The following is a 16157-nucleotide window of genomic DNA, read 5'->3' as shown; positions in this document are numbered from 1 at the left end:
AAAGGGAAAAGCACATTTTATAGTGGTATTCCTGTCTATATATAGCGCTCTGGTGTGTGCTGGCATACTCTCCCTCTGTCTCCCCAAAGGGCTAGTGGGGTCCTGTCCTCTATCAGAGCATTCCCTGTGTGTGTGGTGTGTCGGTACGATTGTGTCGACATGTTTGAGAAGGAAAATGAGATGGAGGCGGAGCAATTGCCTATTATAGAGTTGTCACCCCCTAGGGAGTCGACACCTGAGTGGATGAGCTTATGGAAGGAATTGCGTGACAGTTGACGACATGAGACAGCCGGCTACTCGGCTTGTGCCTGTCCAGGGGTCTCAAACGCCATCAGGGGCTTTAAAACGCCCGTTACCACAAATGGCAGACACAGACACGGATACTGACTCCAGTGTCGATGAGGAGACAAACGTGACTTCCACTAGGGCCACACGTTACATGATTGAAGCAATGAAAAATGTATTGCATATCTCTGATAATACAAGTACCACTAAAAAGGGTATTATGTTTGGTGAGAAAAAACTGCCTGTAGTTTTTCCTGTATCCAAGGAATTAAATGAAGTGTGCGATGAGGCGTGGGTTTCCCCCGATAAAAAACTGATAATTCCTAAAAGGTTATTGGCATCGTACCCTTTCCCGCCAGAGGATAGGGCACGTTGGGAAACACCCCCTAGGGTGGATAAAGCGCTCACACGCTTGTCTAAACAGGTAGCACTACCCTCTCCTGATACGGCCGCCCTAAAGGAACCTGCCGATAGAAAGCTGGAGAATATCCTAAAATGTATATACACTCACAGGGGTGTTATACTGCGACCAGCAATCGCCTCAGCCTGGATGTGCAGTGCGGGCCTGGCGTGGTCGGATTCCCTGACTGAAAATATTGATACCCTAGATAGGGACAGTATATTACTGACTATAGAGCATTTGAAGGATGCATTTCTATATATGCGTGATGCACAGAGGGATATTTGCCGACTGGCATCAAGAGTAAGCGCGCTGTCCATTTCTGCAAGAAGAGGTTTATGGACGCGGCAGTGGTCAGGTGATGCGGATTCTAAAAGGCACATGGAAGTATTGCCTTATAAGGGGGAGGAGTTATTTGGGGTAGGTCTATCAGACCTGGTAGCCACGGCAACTGCTGGAAAATCCACATTTTTACCCCAGGTAGCTTCTCAACCTAAGAAGACGCCATATTATCAGGCGCAGTCCTTTCGGCCCCATAAGGGCAAGCGGGCAAAAGGCGCCTCATTTCTGCCCCGTGGCAGAGGGAGAGGAAAAAGGCTGCAACAAACAGCCAGTTCCCAGGAACAAAAGCCCTCTCCCGCCTCCGCAAAGTCCTCAGCATGACGCTGGGGCTTTACAAGCGGACTCAGGCACGGTGGGGGCCCGTCTCAAGAAGTTCAGTGCGCAGTGGGCCCACTCGCAAGTGGACCCCTGGATCCTTCAGGTGGTATCTCAGGGGTACAAATTGGAATTCGAGACGTCTCCCCCTCGCCGTTTTCTAAAGTCTGCTTTACCGACGTCTCCCTCAGACAGGGAGGCAGTATTGGAAGCCATTCACAAGCTATATTCCCAGCAGGTGATAATCAAGGTACCCCTCCTACAACAGGGAAAGGGGTACTATTCCACACTATTTGTGGTACCGAAGCCGGACGGCTCGGTGAGACCAATTTTAAACCTAAAATCCTTGAACACTTACATACAAAGGTTCAAATTCAAGATGGAGTCACTCAGGGCAGTGATTGCAAACCTGGAAGAAGGGGACTATATGGTGTCTCTGGACATCAAAGATGCTTACCTACATGTCCCAATTTACCCTTCTCACCAAGGGTACCTCAGGTTTGTGGTACAGAACTGTCACTATCAGTTTCAGACGCTGCCGTTTGGATTGTCCACGGCACCCCAAGTCTTTACCAAGGTAATGGCCGAAATGATGATACTCCTTCGAAGGAAGGGAGTTTTAGTTATCCCTTACTTGGACGATCTCCTGATAAGGGCAAGATCCAGGGAACAGTTGGAAGTCGGAGTAGCACTATCTCAGATAGTGCTGCGCCAGCACGGTTGGATTCTCAATATTCCAAAATCGCAGCTGATCCCGACGACACGACTTCTATTCCTAGGGATGATCCTGGACACAGTCCAGAAAAAAGGTGTTTCTCCCGGAGGAGAAAGCCAGGGAGTTATCCGAACTAGTCAGAAATCTCCTAAAACCAGGCCAAGTCTCAGTGCATCAATGCACAAGGGTCCTGGGAAAGATGGTGGCTTCTTACGAAGCAATCCCATTCGTCAGATTCCACGCAAGAACCTTCCAGTGGGATCTGCTAGACAAATGGTCCGGGTCGCATCTTCAGATGCATCAGCGGATAATCTTGTCACCAAGGACAAGGGTGTCTCTCCTGTGGTGGTTGCAGAGTGCTCATCTTCTAGAGGGCCGCAGATTCGGCATTCAGGACTGGGTCCTGGTGACCACGGATGCCAGCCTGAGAGGCTGGGGAGCAGTCACACAGGGAATAAATTTCCAGGGCTTGTGGTCAAGCCTGGAGACATCACTTCACATAAATATCCTGGAGCTAAGGGCCATCTACAATGCTCTAAGCCTAGCAAGACCTCTGCTTCAAGGTCAGCCGGTGCTGATCCAGTCAGACAACATCACGGCAGTCGCCCACGTAAACAGACAGGGCGGCACAAGAAGCAGGAGGGCAATGGCAGAAGTTGCAAGGATTCTTCGCTGGGCGGAAAATCAGAACCGTTGGGAAAAACCAAAGGTGGACATGATGGCGTCCCGCCTCAACAAAAAACTAGACAGGTATTGCGCCAGGTCAAGGGACCCTCAGGCAATAGCTGTGGACGCTCTGGTAACACCGTGGGTGTACCAGTCAGTGTATGTGTTCCCTCCTCTGCCTCTCATACCCAAGGTACTGAGAATCATAAGAAGGAGAGGAGTAAGGACTATACTCGTGGCTCCGGATTGGCCAAGAAGGACTTAGTACCCGGAACTTCAAGAGATGCTCACAGAGGACCCGTGGCCTCTACCTCTAAGAAAGGACCTGCTCCAGCAGGGACCCTGTCTGTTCCAAGACTTACCGCGGCTGCGTTTGACGGCATGGCGGTTGAACGCCGGATCCTGAAGGAAAAAGGCATTCCGGATGAAGTCATCCCTACCCTGATCAAAGCCAGGAAGGATGTAACCGTACAGCATTATCACCGTATTTGGCGTAAATATGTTGCGTGGTGCGAGGCCAGGAAGGCCCCTACAGAGGAATTTCAACTGGGTCGTTTCCTGCATTTCCTGCAAACAGGACTGTCTATGGGCCTAAAATTAGGGTCCATTAAGGTTCAAATTTCGGCCCTGTCGATTTTCTTCCAGAAAGAACTGGCTTCAGTTCCTGAAGTTCAGACGTTTGTCAAGGGGGTACTGCATATACAGCCTCCTTTTGTGCCTCCAGTGGCACCTTGGGATCTCAATGTAGTTTTGGGGTTCCTAAAATCACATTGGTTTGAACCACTCACCACTGTGGACTTAAAATATCTCACATGGAAAGTGGTAATGCTGTTGGCCCTGGCTTCAGCCAGGCGTGTCTCAGAATTGGCGGCTTTATCCTATAAAAGCCCTTACCTAATTTTTCATACGGACAGGGCAGAATTGAGGACTCGTCCTCATTTTCTCCCTAAGGTGGTTTCAGCGTTTTCATCTGGACCAACCTATTGTGGTACCTGCGGCTACTAGTGACTTGGAGGACTCCAAGTTGTTGGACATAGTCAGGGCCCTGAAAATATATGTTTCCAGGACGGCTGGAGTCAGAAAATCTGACTCGCTGTTTATCCTGTATGCACCCAACAAGCTGGGTGCTCCTGCTTCTAAGCAGACTATTGCTCGTTGGATTTGTAATACAATTCAGCTTGCACATTCTGTGGCAGGCCTGCCACAGCCAAAATCTGTAAAAGCCCATTCCACAAGGAAGGTGGGCTCATCTTGGGCGGCTGCCCGAGGGGTCTCGGCTTTACAACTTTGCCGAGCAGCTATTTGGTCAGGGGCAAATACGTTTGCTAAATTCTACAAATTTGATACCCTGGCTGAGGAGGACCTGGAGTTCTCTCATTCGGTGCTGCAGAGTCATCCGCACTCTCCCGCCCGTTTGGGAGCTTTGGTATAATCCCCATGGTCCTTACGGAGTTCCCAGCATCCACTGGGACGTCAGAGAAAATAAGAATTTACTTACCGATAATTCTATTTCTCGTAGTCCGTAGTGGATGCTGGGCGCCCATCCCAAGTGCAGATTGTCTGCAATACTTGTACATAGTTATTGTTAACTAAATCGGGTTATTGTTGTTGTGAGCCATCTATCCAGAGGCTCCTCTGTTATCATGCTGTTAACTGGGTTCAGATCACAGGTTGTACGGTGTGATTGGTGTGGCTGGTATGAGTCTTACCCGGGATTCATAAATCCTTCCTTATTGTGTACGCTCGTCCGGGCACAGTATCCTAACTGAGGCTTGGAGGAGGGTCATAGGGGGAGGAGCCAGTGCACACCAGGTAGTCCTAAAGCTTTACTTTTGTGCCCAGTCTCCTGCGGAGCCGCTATTCCCCATGGTCCGTACGGAGTTCCCAGCATCCACTACGGACTACGAGAAATAGAATTATCGGTAAGTAAATTCTTATTTTCCTGATGGAACTAACATTGGTCCATGTAAATTCGAAGAGCATGGATCACATCCAAGGAGGCTTCCCCTAGAGGTTAGAAGTTTGGTGAGTGGAAGGCCGGAACTACTATTTTTTTCGTTAACATGGAAGTTGGATACCACTTTGGGGAGGTAACCCGGTTTGGTCTTCAGGACTGCTCTGTCCTGATGAAAGATCAAAAATGGATAGCTGCAGGAACGTGCTCCCAAGTCTGACACCCTTCTTGCGATGGCTGTTAACCATTTGAGGTCAACAGAGTTCAGTGGTTAAAACGGTGACTGCTGTAATGCACGTAGAACTAGAGACAAATCCCATGGAGCCACCGGAGAGACAAAGGGAGGTTGAATCTGCAGTACTCCTTGAAGGAAGGTACGCATATCCAGCAACGGAGCAATACGTTTCTGGAACCAAACTGACAGAGCCGAGACTTGCACTTTAAGAGAAGCAAGGCGGTGGCTGAGATCCAAACCCACCTGGAGAAAGGCAAGGATTCCGAAAATCTGAAAAACCAGAGGATCATAGTGTCGTTGAGCACACTCTGTAATAGATACTGGCTGAAGTAGGCTTCCACTCCCGGCTGTCTGAATGGGAGTTTCCTTTAGACCTTAAGAGAGATGACTCGAGCCACGCCTTCAAAGACAGGCAAGCTAGGTCCAGGTGTAGACAGGGACCTTGAGCCACTAAGTCTGGTCATAGAGGAATGGGTATGGGGACATCTATGAATAGACAGTGGAGATATGTGAACCAATGGCACCTGGGCCAGGCTGGAGCTATCAAGATCACGGTGCCGCCTTCCTGCATGAATTTGCCAAGCATCCTGGGAAGGAGGGATACCGGAGGGAAGAGGTATGCCAGATGGAAAGGCCATTTGACTACCACTGCATCCACGAAGGTTGCATCTGGATCCCTGGCAGTTTGTAGTTGTGGCTAGAGGCCATGAGATCCACTTACGGAAGACCACATTTGTCCACCAGAAGCTGAAAGACTACTGCATGTAGAGACCACTCCGGCATGCACATCCTGGTGACTGAGGACGTCTGCCTCCCAGTTGATTCCTGGTATGAAGACCGCAGCAATGGTGTTCTGTCCAGGTGAGAATTTGTGCCACTTCTGTCATTGCCGAGACACTGCAAGTACCTCCCTGGTGATTGAGATAGGCCACCGCCGTGGCATTGTCTGACTGGACTTGGATAGGACAACCCTAAAGAATATTCTGACCCAGAGTGAAGGTCCTGTAGACCGCTCGAAGTTCCAGAATGTTGATTGGTAGGTTCTGTTCTGCAGGAGTCCAACAACCTTGAAAGATGTGACTTCTGGTGACTGCTCTCGACCCGCAGAGGCTGGTGTCCATGGTGAGAAGGACCTAATCCAGAATGGACGAACCTTTTCAAGGTGGGAGGTTTGCAACCGCAACAACAACGAGAGGGACAGCTGAACATTTGGAGCGAGGATCATTGTCTGGGATTTTATCTGTTTGGGTTGGCCATTCCACCTGGATAAGATCAGGTGCTGTAGAGACCTGGAGTGGAACTGAGTGTATTCCACTATGTCGAAGGTGGATATCATGGATCCTAAGGTCCGCATTGTGGAGTGAATGGACACTCTGCGACTGAAGCAGCATGTGCACCCGTAGGTGCAGTGCCTCAATCTAGTCCATAGGTAGGAAAATTCCCTGCAGGTGAGCATCCAGAAGAGCTCCCAGATGTACCATCTGCTAAGAGGGTATCAGGAAAGACTTTTTCCAGTTGATTAGCCAACCATGTTTCCGCAGGAAGGCTATGGTTACCTGGAATGTGGCAGCCGAGTACCTCCGGACAGTGTTCCAGAAGCAGCAGGTCATCCAGGTAAGGGAGTATTCTGATTCCTTGATGATGAAGTTCAGACGCCATGACAGCCATGAGGTTGGTAAAGACCCTTGGAGCTGTAGAAAGTCCAAAAGGCAGTGCCTGAAATTGGAAATGCTGTTGTAGGACAGCAAACCAAAGGTATTGCTGATAAGAGGACACAATATCTACATGTAGGTAAGCGTCCTGGATGTCCAGGGAGACCATGAAGTCCCCAGGCTGCATAGCTAGGACAATGGAAAGGGGGGTTTCCATACAAAACCTGGTCCCTCTGAGATATTTGTTCAGTAACTATATCTAATGGGGTTCTGAACTAAGAAGAGTGTTGAGTATAAGCTCTTCCCCCGTTGGGACAAGAATTATCATGCCTGACTTTAGTAAGGACGGAATAGCCATCTGGAGAGCCTGGGCTTTCCTGAGGCCTGCGGGAGGGCATGGTGCTCGGCGGTCTGGCATCCCAGGCCTGCTTGATTTTGGGCTTTGAGGCCTTTGCAGATTTAGACAGTCGAGGAAAGGCTTGACCTCTGGCCTCGCCCTGGGGGCAAAAGGAGGAAGTATGAGGCCAGGAAGAAGAGGCTTAGGGGAGGAAAACTGTTTTAGATGTGGTAAGAGTAGTGACTGTCTTGCCCAGCTCAGGTCCAAAATACATTTCTCCTGTATAAGAGAGTTCTTCAAGGGTTTTATTAGAATCTGCTTCAGCTTTCCATGAGCGGATCATCACTGACGTAGCCGAAGCTTTGAAGGTGAGGAATGTTGTATTCAGAGCCGCTTCGCAAATATGAAAAGCCGCATGCTCCACTGTAGCATCTGCCCAGCTCTCAATAACCTTAGCCACCCAGGGCAGTTGCCGTGGCAGGGAAAGAAATAGCTCTGGTAAGAGAAATATATAGATTTAAGACATACATCCAACTGTCTATCCTTCAGAGAGGATACTGTGGGGATAGGTTAAGGTTGAGCTTTTGACCAAATGTGTCACGTGGGAATCCACTGCAGGAGGATTCTCTCACTTAGTACAATCCGCTGCTGGAAAAGGAACTCGGCCTTTTAGGGACATGGAACTTTCTTCTAGAAGCTTTCCATACGGCACTCCTTAAAGTGGTCTGAGCGGGGGAATTCTGCCACCACTAACTTCTGGCGGTTGCAAAGAGGATTATTTGCCTTAGTTGCTCGTTCCTCGTTCTCTAATTGAAGAGTGAACTTAACCACCCTCACTAAAGCGGCTACATTGAATTTAGAGGGAAGGTCCTCCTCACCAGATGGGGGTTCAGCATCAGCGAGACCTGCATTTTCTGCATCACCAGAGGATTCCTCAGAATCCAAAGCGTCATGGACTGTGAGGGTGTCACAACACGCTTAGCAGTGGTACTAGGCAATGGACATTGGGCCTGCAGCATATGGTGAAAAGTAGCAGCAGAACTCTGTACAGAGGAAGAGAATATGTCCACCCATGTGGGAGGGACAGGCGTGACCAGTATAGCGGGATGGACCTGGTGAGGCAATCCCGTAGGGGGAGCTAGTGCTGGGGCTGTAATGCGGTCCACTATTTCTGCCAGCATTTTAGTAAAAGACGTCCAAGGGGGTTCTTGTGCTGGAATTGGATTGGCTGACTAGCCACGTGGGTAATAACAAGAGGCACACTGACCATCCTGCGGAGATAAGCCTGCTGACAGGACCTGCAGGCACTAGTGTAGCAGCCAGAGCCTGTTTCGTTCCCTTTCCTTTGCTATACTTAGCTGCGTAGAGAGTGTAACATGCAATATGACAACAAGCAGTGTGTAACACAACAGTATGTGACAATATGTCTCCACAAATGCAGTGAAATGTGGAGCACAGTGAACCCTGCGCACACTAGTTACAAAGGATAAAGCAGACAGCAGAGCTAGCATAAGTCAGATACAATGCATATTAACTGCGATGGGCGCTAAATTCAACGACTCAGCCGCAGTGGCTGGCTGGAAATAGCGCTGTGTGACCTTCATTTCTGGGAGAGGTATACAGGGAGATTGGCCCAGCGTTCCCGGAGACCTGTGCAGAGCTGTGTGAAAATGGTTGCTGTCTGTCTCACAGAGGGAGGAGGGTGTGGGAGGAGCAGATCAGAGGCGGGAAGACCACTGTAGGACCGTGCCCTGGGCTGGGGGAGTGCCAGTACAATTATGCCATGCAAGTCTGCAGCCATGAACTGGGTGCACATTAGCTCCTCCACTCCGTCTCCCAGGACTGGAGGTATGGACTGCCAACCTCGCGGGATCCACAAGCGGGAGCTTGCTTTACCTGCCTACAATGCTCCGGTTGCAGTCCGGGGTCGTTCTGTGATCCTCTGCTAGCTAGTGCTTACAGTGCCGTGCCGGTAGGGGTGTCCAGAGGGCTACCTAGTGCTGCTCGCTCAAGTGACAAACAATAAAAAGATATTAAATCCTAAAATAAAGCTTTTGCTGCTGAAAAGCCGCTCCACTGTTTAACGGTGACCCAGCTCCTGCTGGCACTAAACGAACACTGAGCTGTGGGCGGGGTATGAGGGAGAAGGACCAGTGCAGCTTGGGAACTTAAAGCTTAACTGTTCGGTGCCTGATCCTGGTCTCCACTATTATACCCCAATGTCATCCCTGTGGATGCCTATGGACCATGAAGAAGAAAATAGGAATATGAGAGGTGCAGTGAAAAAAAACTGCAAAAAAAACATCAATGCAATCAGCAACAACTCCGCAGGGCACGGAGGAAGAGTCTCCGGTTACTGTTCGCTGCAGATCACCAGAACACTTACTGGAGAATGTATTCAGTGTTACTGTAATTATCTGAGCTTGTCACCATAACACACACAGGGGGTGGTTACTGGTAATAGATGTGTGATCTGCACACTGTCCCCAATACTCTTTCCCCAGTGAGTCCTGAGCTGTGGTGAGGCACACCCGGCTGCCATTGTCGGAGAAGCTGCACAGACATTACACTGCACGCTGCAATCGGCTTTAATGCTATTCCCACTCAAAAAATAAAAAAAATAAATTGCATCTAATTAAAACCATTCTAGCAGGTTCAGCAACATAGTACACTGTAACCATGGAGACTCAAGCTAGTCACAGCAAATTATTTCCCATGATTATAGATGATGGTACGGAGAAATTAGTATTCGCCAAACTATCCCCCATAGCGCTTCCTCTGTGTAACATGGCGGCGGTAGTGTCATGGTATGGAGAGAGGAGTAATCATCCACCATAGCGCTTCCTCTGTGTAACGTGGTGGAAGTGGTATCATGGTATGGAGGGAGGTGTAATCACCAGACCACCATAGCGCTTCCTCTGTGTAACATGGCGGAGGTAGGGTCATGGGGCGGAGAGAGGAGTAATCATCCACCATAGCGCATCCTCTGTGTAACATGGTGGAGGTAGTGTCATGGTATGGAGAGAGGAGTAATCATCCACCATAGCGCATCCTCTGTGTAACATGGTGGAAGTGGTATCATGGTATGGAGGGAGGTGTAATCACCAGACCACCATAGCGCTTCCTCTGTGTAACATGGCGGAGGTAGGGTCATGGGGCGGAGAGAGGAGTAATCATCCACCATAGCGCATCCTCTGTGTAACATGGTGGAGGTAGTGTCATGGTATGGAGAGAGGAGTAATCATCCACCATAGCGCATCCTCTGTGTAACATGGTGGAAGTGGTATCATGGTATGGAGGGAGGTGTAATCACCAGACCACCATAGCGCATCCTCTGTGTAACATGGTGGAAGTGGTATCATGGTATGGAGAGAGGAGTAATCATCCACCATAGCGCATCCTCTGTGTAACATGGTGGAAGTGGTATCATGGTATGGAGGGAGGTGTAATCACCAGACCACCATAGCGCTTCCTCTGTGTAACATGGCGGAGGTAGTGTCATGGTATGGAGAGAGGAGTAATCATCCACCATAGCGCTTCCTCTGTGTAACGTGGTGGAAGTGGTATCATGGTATGGAGGGAGGTGTAATCACCAGACCACCATAGCGCTTCCTCTGTGTAACATGGCGGAGGTAGGGTCATGGGGCGGAGAGAGGAGTAATCATCCACCATAGCGCATCCTCTGTGTAACATGGTGGAGGTAGTGTCATGGTATGGAGAGAGGAGTAATCATCCACCATAGCGCATCCTCTGTGTAACATGGTGGAAGTGGTATCATGGTATGGAGAGAGGAGTAATCATCCACCATAGCGCATCCTCTGTGTAACATGGTGGAAGTGGTATCATGGTATGGAGGGAGGTGTAATCACCAGACCACCATAGCGCTTCCTCTGTGTAACATGGCGGAGGTAGTGTCATGGTATGGAGAGAGGAGTAATCATCCACCATAGCGCATCCTCTGTGTAACATGGTGGAAGTGGTATCATGGTATGGAGAGAGGAGTAATCATCCACCATAGCGCATCCTCTGTGTAACATGGTGGAAGTGGTATCATGGTATGGAGGGAGGTGTAATCACCAGACCACCATAGCGCTTCCTCTGTGTAACATGGCGGAGGTAGTGTCATGGTATGGAGAGAGGAGTAATCATCCACCATAGCGCTTCCTCTGTGTAACGTGGTGGAAGTGGTACCATGGTATGGAGAGAGGAGTAATCACCAGACCATCCCCCATAGTGCTTCCTCTGTGTAACATGGTGGAGGTGGTACCATGGTTTGGAGGGAGGAGTAATCAGACTATCCCCCATAGTGCGTTCTCTGTGTAATATGGTGGAGGTAGTGTCATGGTATGGAGAGAGGAGCAATCACCAGACCATCCCCCATAAAGCATCCTCTGTGTAACATGGTGGAGGCGGTGCCATGGTTTGGAGGGAGGAGTAATCACCAGCCTATCCCCCATAGTGCATCCTCTGTGTAACATGGTGGAGGTGGTACCATGGTTTGGAGGGAGGAGTAATCAGACTATCCCCCATAGTGCGTTCTCTGTGTAACATGGTGGAGGCGGTGCCATGGTTTGGAGGGAGGAGTAATCACCAGACTATCCCCCATAGCGCTTCCTCTGTGTAACTTGGTGGAGGTAGCATCATGGTATGGAGGAGTAATCACCAGACTATACCCCATAGCACATCCTCTGTGTAATGTGGAAGTAGCGTCATGGTATAGAGCAGGGCTGGCCAAACCAGTCCTCGAGATCTACCAACAGTTCATGTTTTCCAGGTCTCCTGGAGATCTGTAGAATTGTCAGTTTGGAATGAATGCATCACATCTTAATTAGTAATGACTACACCTGTGCACCATCTAGGTGGTCTGGAAAATGCGAACTGTTGGTAGATCTCGAGGACCGGTTTGGCCAGCCCTGGTATAGAGGGAGGAGTAATCACCAGACTATCCCCCATAGCGCATCCCCTGTGTAACGTGGTGGAGGTAGTGTCATGGTATGAGAGAGGAGTAATCACCAGACTATGGGGGTAATTCCAAGTTGATCGCAGCAGGAATTTTGTTAGCAGTTGGGCAAAACCATGTGCACTGCAGGGGGGGCAGATGTAACATGTGCAGAGAGAGCCAAGGCAGTTGCGTATAGAAACAAGCAGGGTGGCACACGCAGTTGGCGAGCAATGAGAGAGGTTTCTCACATCCTTCATTGGGCAGAAAATTGGGTCAACTGGAAGTCGCCACCGAGTGCATCCTGGAAAATGGGAATTACACCAGGAAGTGATTGCAGAAATAGTGTCCAGATGGGGGTCTCCAGACAGATCTAATGGCTTCCCGTCTCAACAGGAAACCTCCAAGGTATGGATCTCGGTCCCTGGGATGCCCATGCATCTCTTGGGTGTTGCAGTTGGAGTACATCTATCCTCTAGTAATGTTACGAAGGGTACTTCAGCGGATTCGATCAGTGCTGCGGCCAATGATTGTGGTGGCACCAGACAGGTCGCACCGTCATTGGTACGCAATCCTTTGCTGGTATGAGCTTTCCACATCAATCAGGATATTGGCCCTCATTCCGAGTTGTTCGCTAGCTGCTTTCCTTCGCAGCGCAGCGATCAGGCCAAAAAATGGCAGTTCTGCGCATGCGTATGGGGCGCAGTGCGCACGCGCGACGTACTTTCACGAAAGCCGATGCAGTTTTACACAAGCTCTAGCGACGCTTTTCAGTCGCACTGCTGGCCGCAAAGTGATTGACAGGAAGAGGGTGTTTCTGGGTGGTAACTGACCGTTTTTCGGGGAGTGTATGAAAAAACACAGGCGTGCCAGATAAAAATGCAGGAGTGGCTGGAAAAACGTAGGCGTGGCTGGGCGAACGCAGGGCATGTTTGTGACGCCAAAACAGGAACTAAATAAATAGTCTGAAGTGATCGCAAGCTAGGAGTAGGTGTCGAGCTACTCTGAAACTGCACAATGTTTTTTTTGTAGCAGCGCTGCGAACCTTTCGTTCGCACTTCTGCTAAGCTAAGATACACTCCCAGAGGGCGGCGGCTTAGCGTTTGCACAGCTGCTAAAAGCAGCTAGCGAGCGATCAACTCAGAATGAGGGCCATAGTTCCTCCAGCCTTTTGCCAGGCTTCAGAGACTAATGAAGTTGCCTCTTTAGCACTGTTGGATGTGATACATGCGTTCCACATTTATTTAGAACGTAGTGCTTCTCTGAGACATACGCATTTCTTGTTGGTCCTGATTGATGACTAAAGAGAGGCTGGCCAGCCTCCAAAGGGTCCATTGCTAGATGGGTAACTGCCGCCATTCCGCAGGCATATTTGTCTTCAAATGTGACTGTTCCAGCTTCAATTCGGGCCCACTCAGCTTGTGCGGTCGTGGGTTCTTGGGCTGTGCGGCATGATACCTCAGTAGAGCAGCCACTTTTACAAAGTTCCATGCATATGGAGCATCGGACACCAGTGTGGGGTGATTCTTCGAGCAGCTGGCTCCGATGCTTCCCCCCCTCCACCACCTTAATTGGCTTGCTTTGCTAGATCCCAGAGGTAATGGCATCCCCCAGATGGACTTTAAGGAAGAGATTTTAAGGTGAATAAAAATCATATTATTGCTTCTGGTGGAGGTGATGTCATAGTATGGAGGGAGGAGTAATCACCAGACCATCCCCACTGGCACTTCCTCTGTGTAACATGGTGGAAGTGATGTCATAGTATAGAGGGAGGAGTAATCACCAGACCATCCCCACTGGCACTTCCTCTGTGTAACGTGGCGGAGGTAGTATCATGGTATGGAGAGAGGAGCAATCACCAAACTATCCCCCATAGCGCTTACTCTGTGTAACATGGTGGAGGTAGTGTCATGGTATCGAGAGATAGGAGCAATCACCAGACTATACCCCATAGCGCTTCCTCTGTTTAACGTGGTGGAGGTAGTGTCATGGTAAAGAGAGAGTAGTAATCACCAGACTATACCCCATAGCGCATCCTCTGTGTAACGTGGTGGAGGTAGTGTCATGGTATCGAGAGATAGGAGCAATCACCAGACTATACCCCATAGCGCATCCTCTGTGTAACGTGGTGGAGGTAGTGTCATGGTATGGAGAGAGTAGTAATCACCAGACTATACCCCATAGCGCATCCTCTGTGTAACGTGGTGGAGGTAGTGTCATGGTATCGAGAGATAGGAGCAATCACCAGACTATACCCCTTAGCGCTTCCTCTGTTTAACGTGGTGGAGGTAGTGTCATGGTAAAGAGAGAGTAGTAATCACCAGACTATACCCCATAGCGCATCCTCTGTGTAACGTGGTGGAGGTAGTGTCATGGTATCGAGAGATAGGAGCAATCACCAGACTATACCCCATAGCGCATCCTCTGTGTAACGTGGTGGAGGTAGTGTCATGGTATGGAGAGAGTAGTAATCACCAGACTATCCCCCATAGCGCTTCCTCTGTGTAACGTGGTGGAGGTAGTGTCATGGTATGGAGAGAGTAGTAATTACCAGACTATCCCCCATAGCACTTTCTCTGTGTAACGTGGTGGAGGTAGTGTCATGGTATGGAGGAGTAATCACCAAACTATACCCCATAGCGCTTCCTCTGTGTATCGTGGTGAAGGTGGTGTCATGGTATGGAGAGAGGAGCAATCACCAGACTATCCCCCATAGCACTTCCTCTGTGTAACGTGGTGGAGGTGGTGTCATGGTATGGAGAGAGTAGTAATCACCAGACTATACCCCATAGCGCTTCCTCTGTGTAACGTGGTGGAGGTAGTGTCATGGTATGGAGGAGTAATTACCAGACTATCCCCCATAGCACTTCCTCTGTGTATCGTGGTGGAGGTAGTGTCATGGTATGGAGACAGTAGTAATCACCAGACTATACCCCATAGCGCATCCTCTGTGTAACGTGGTGGAGGTAGTGTCATGGTATGGAGGAGTAATCACCAGACTATCCCCCATAGCGCTTCCTCTGTGTAACGTGGTGGACGTAGAGTTATGGGGGGTCATTCCGAGTTGATCGCTCGCTAGCCGTCTTTAGCAGCCGTGCAAACGCTATGCCGCCGCCCACTGGGAGTGTATTTTAGCTTAGCAGAAGTGCGAACGAAGGGATCGCAGAGCGGCTACAAAGTTTTCTTGTGCAGTTTTAGAGTAGCTCAATACCTACTCAGCGCTTGCGATCACTTCAGACTATTCAGTTCCTGTTTTGACGTCACAAACACGCCCTGCGTTCTCCCAGCCACGCCTGCGTTTTTCCTGGCACGCCTGCATTTTTCCGAACACTCCCTGAAAACGGTCAGTTGACACCCAGAAACGCCCACTTCCTGTCAATCACTCTGCGGCCAGCAGTGCGAATGAAAAGCTTCGCCAGACCCTGTGTGAAACGACATCGTTCGTTGTAATAGTATGACGCGCGTACGCATTGTGGAGTATATGCATGCGCAGAAGTGCCGATTTTTTTGCCTGATCGCTACGCCGCGAACGAAAGCAGCTAGCGATCAACTTGGAATGACCCCCATGGTACACAAGGAGGAGTAATCACCAGACCATCCCCATACCACTTCCTCTGTGTAACATGGCGGAGGTGGTACCATGGAACGGAGGGAGGAGTGACCGGTGTAGTGTGGATGGTTGGCTATGGGCTCTGTGCATTTAATGTACGCAAATGATTGCCATGAAGATATATAGAATGCTCATATTTCACTTTAATTTAAGTCCATTTGTTCCTACACTTATCTAAAATCAACAAAGAATACAAAAAGTGCTTCTGCTGTAAAAAGTGGGAAGAATCCAATACAAAGTGGGACATGACGGGCGACATTCAGTACCTCTGCCTGGTTACCCTGTTCCTCTGCCACGTGAAGAGCAGCCGCAATATCTGTCCCAATCCTACAGAGCTACGGACTAGACTTCATGGAGCTTCCGTTCCGTAGCTCTGTACAATCTGTAAGACACAGTGGTATGGCACCTGGCCAGGTACGTCTGTCAAACCTGGTCACCTGTTACCTGTCCAGGTACGTCTTCACACCTGGTCACCTGGCCAGGTATGTCTGTCACACCTGGGCACCTGTTACCTGGCCAGGTACGTCTGTCACACCTGGGCACCTGTTACCTGGCCAGGTCCGTCTGTCACACCTGGTCACCTGGCCAGGTCCGTCTGTCACACCTGGGCACCTGTTACCTGGCCAGGTCCGTCTGTCACACCTGGGCACCTGTTACCTGGCCAGGTACGTCTGTCACACCTGGTTACCTGTTACCTGGCCAGGTAC

The sequence above is a fragment of the Pseudophryne corroboree genome, chromosome 6 (assembly GCF_028390025.1).
Source record: "Pseudophryne corroboree isolate aPseCor3 chromosome 6, aPseCor3.hap2, whole genome shotgun sequence".
In the NCBI taxonomy this organism is placed as follows: Eukaryota; Metazoa; Chordata; class Amphibia; order Anura; family Myobatrachidae; genus Pseudophryne; species Pseudophryne corroboree.
Note: the sequence above shows the minus strand (reverse complement) of the source record.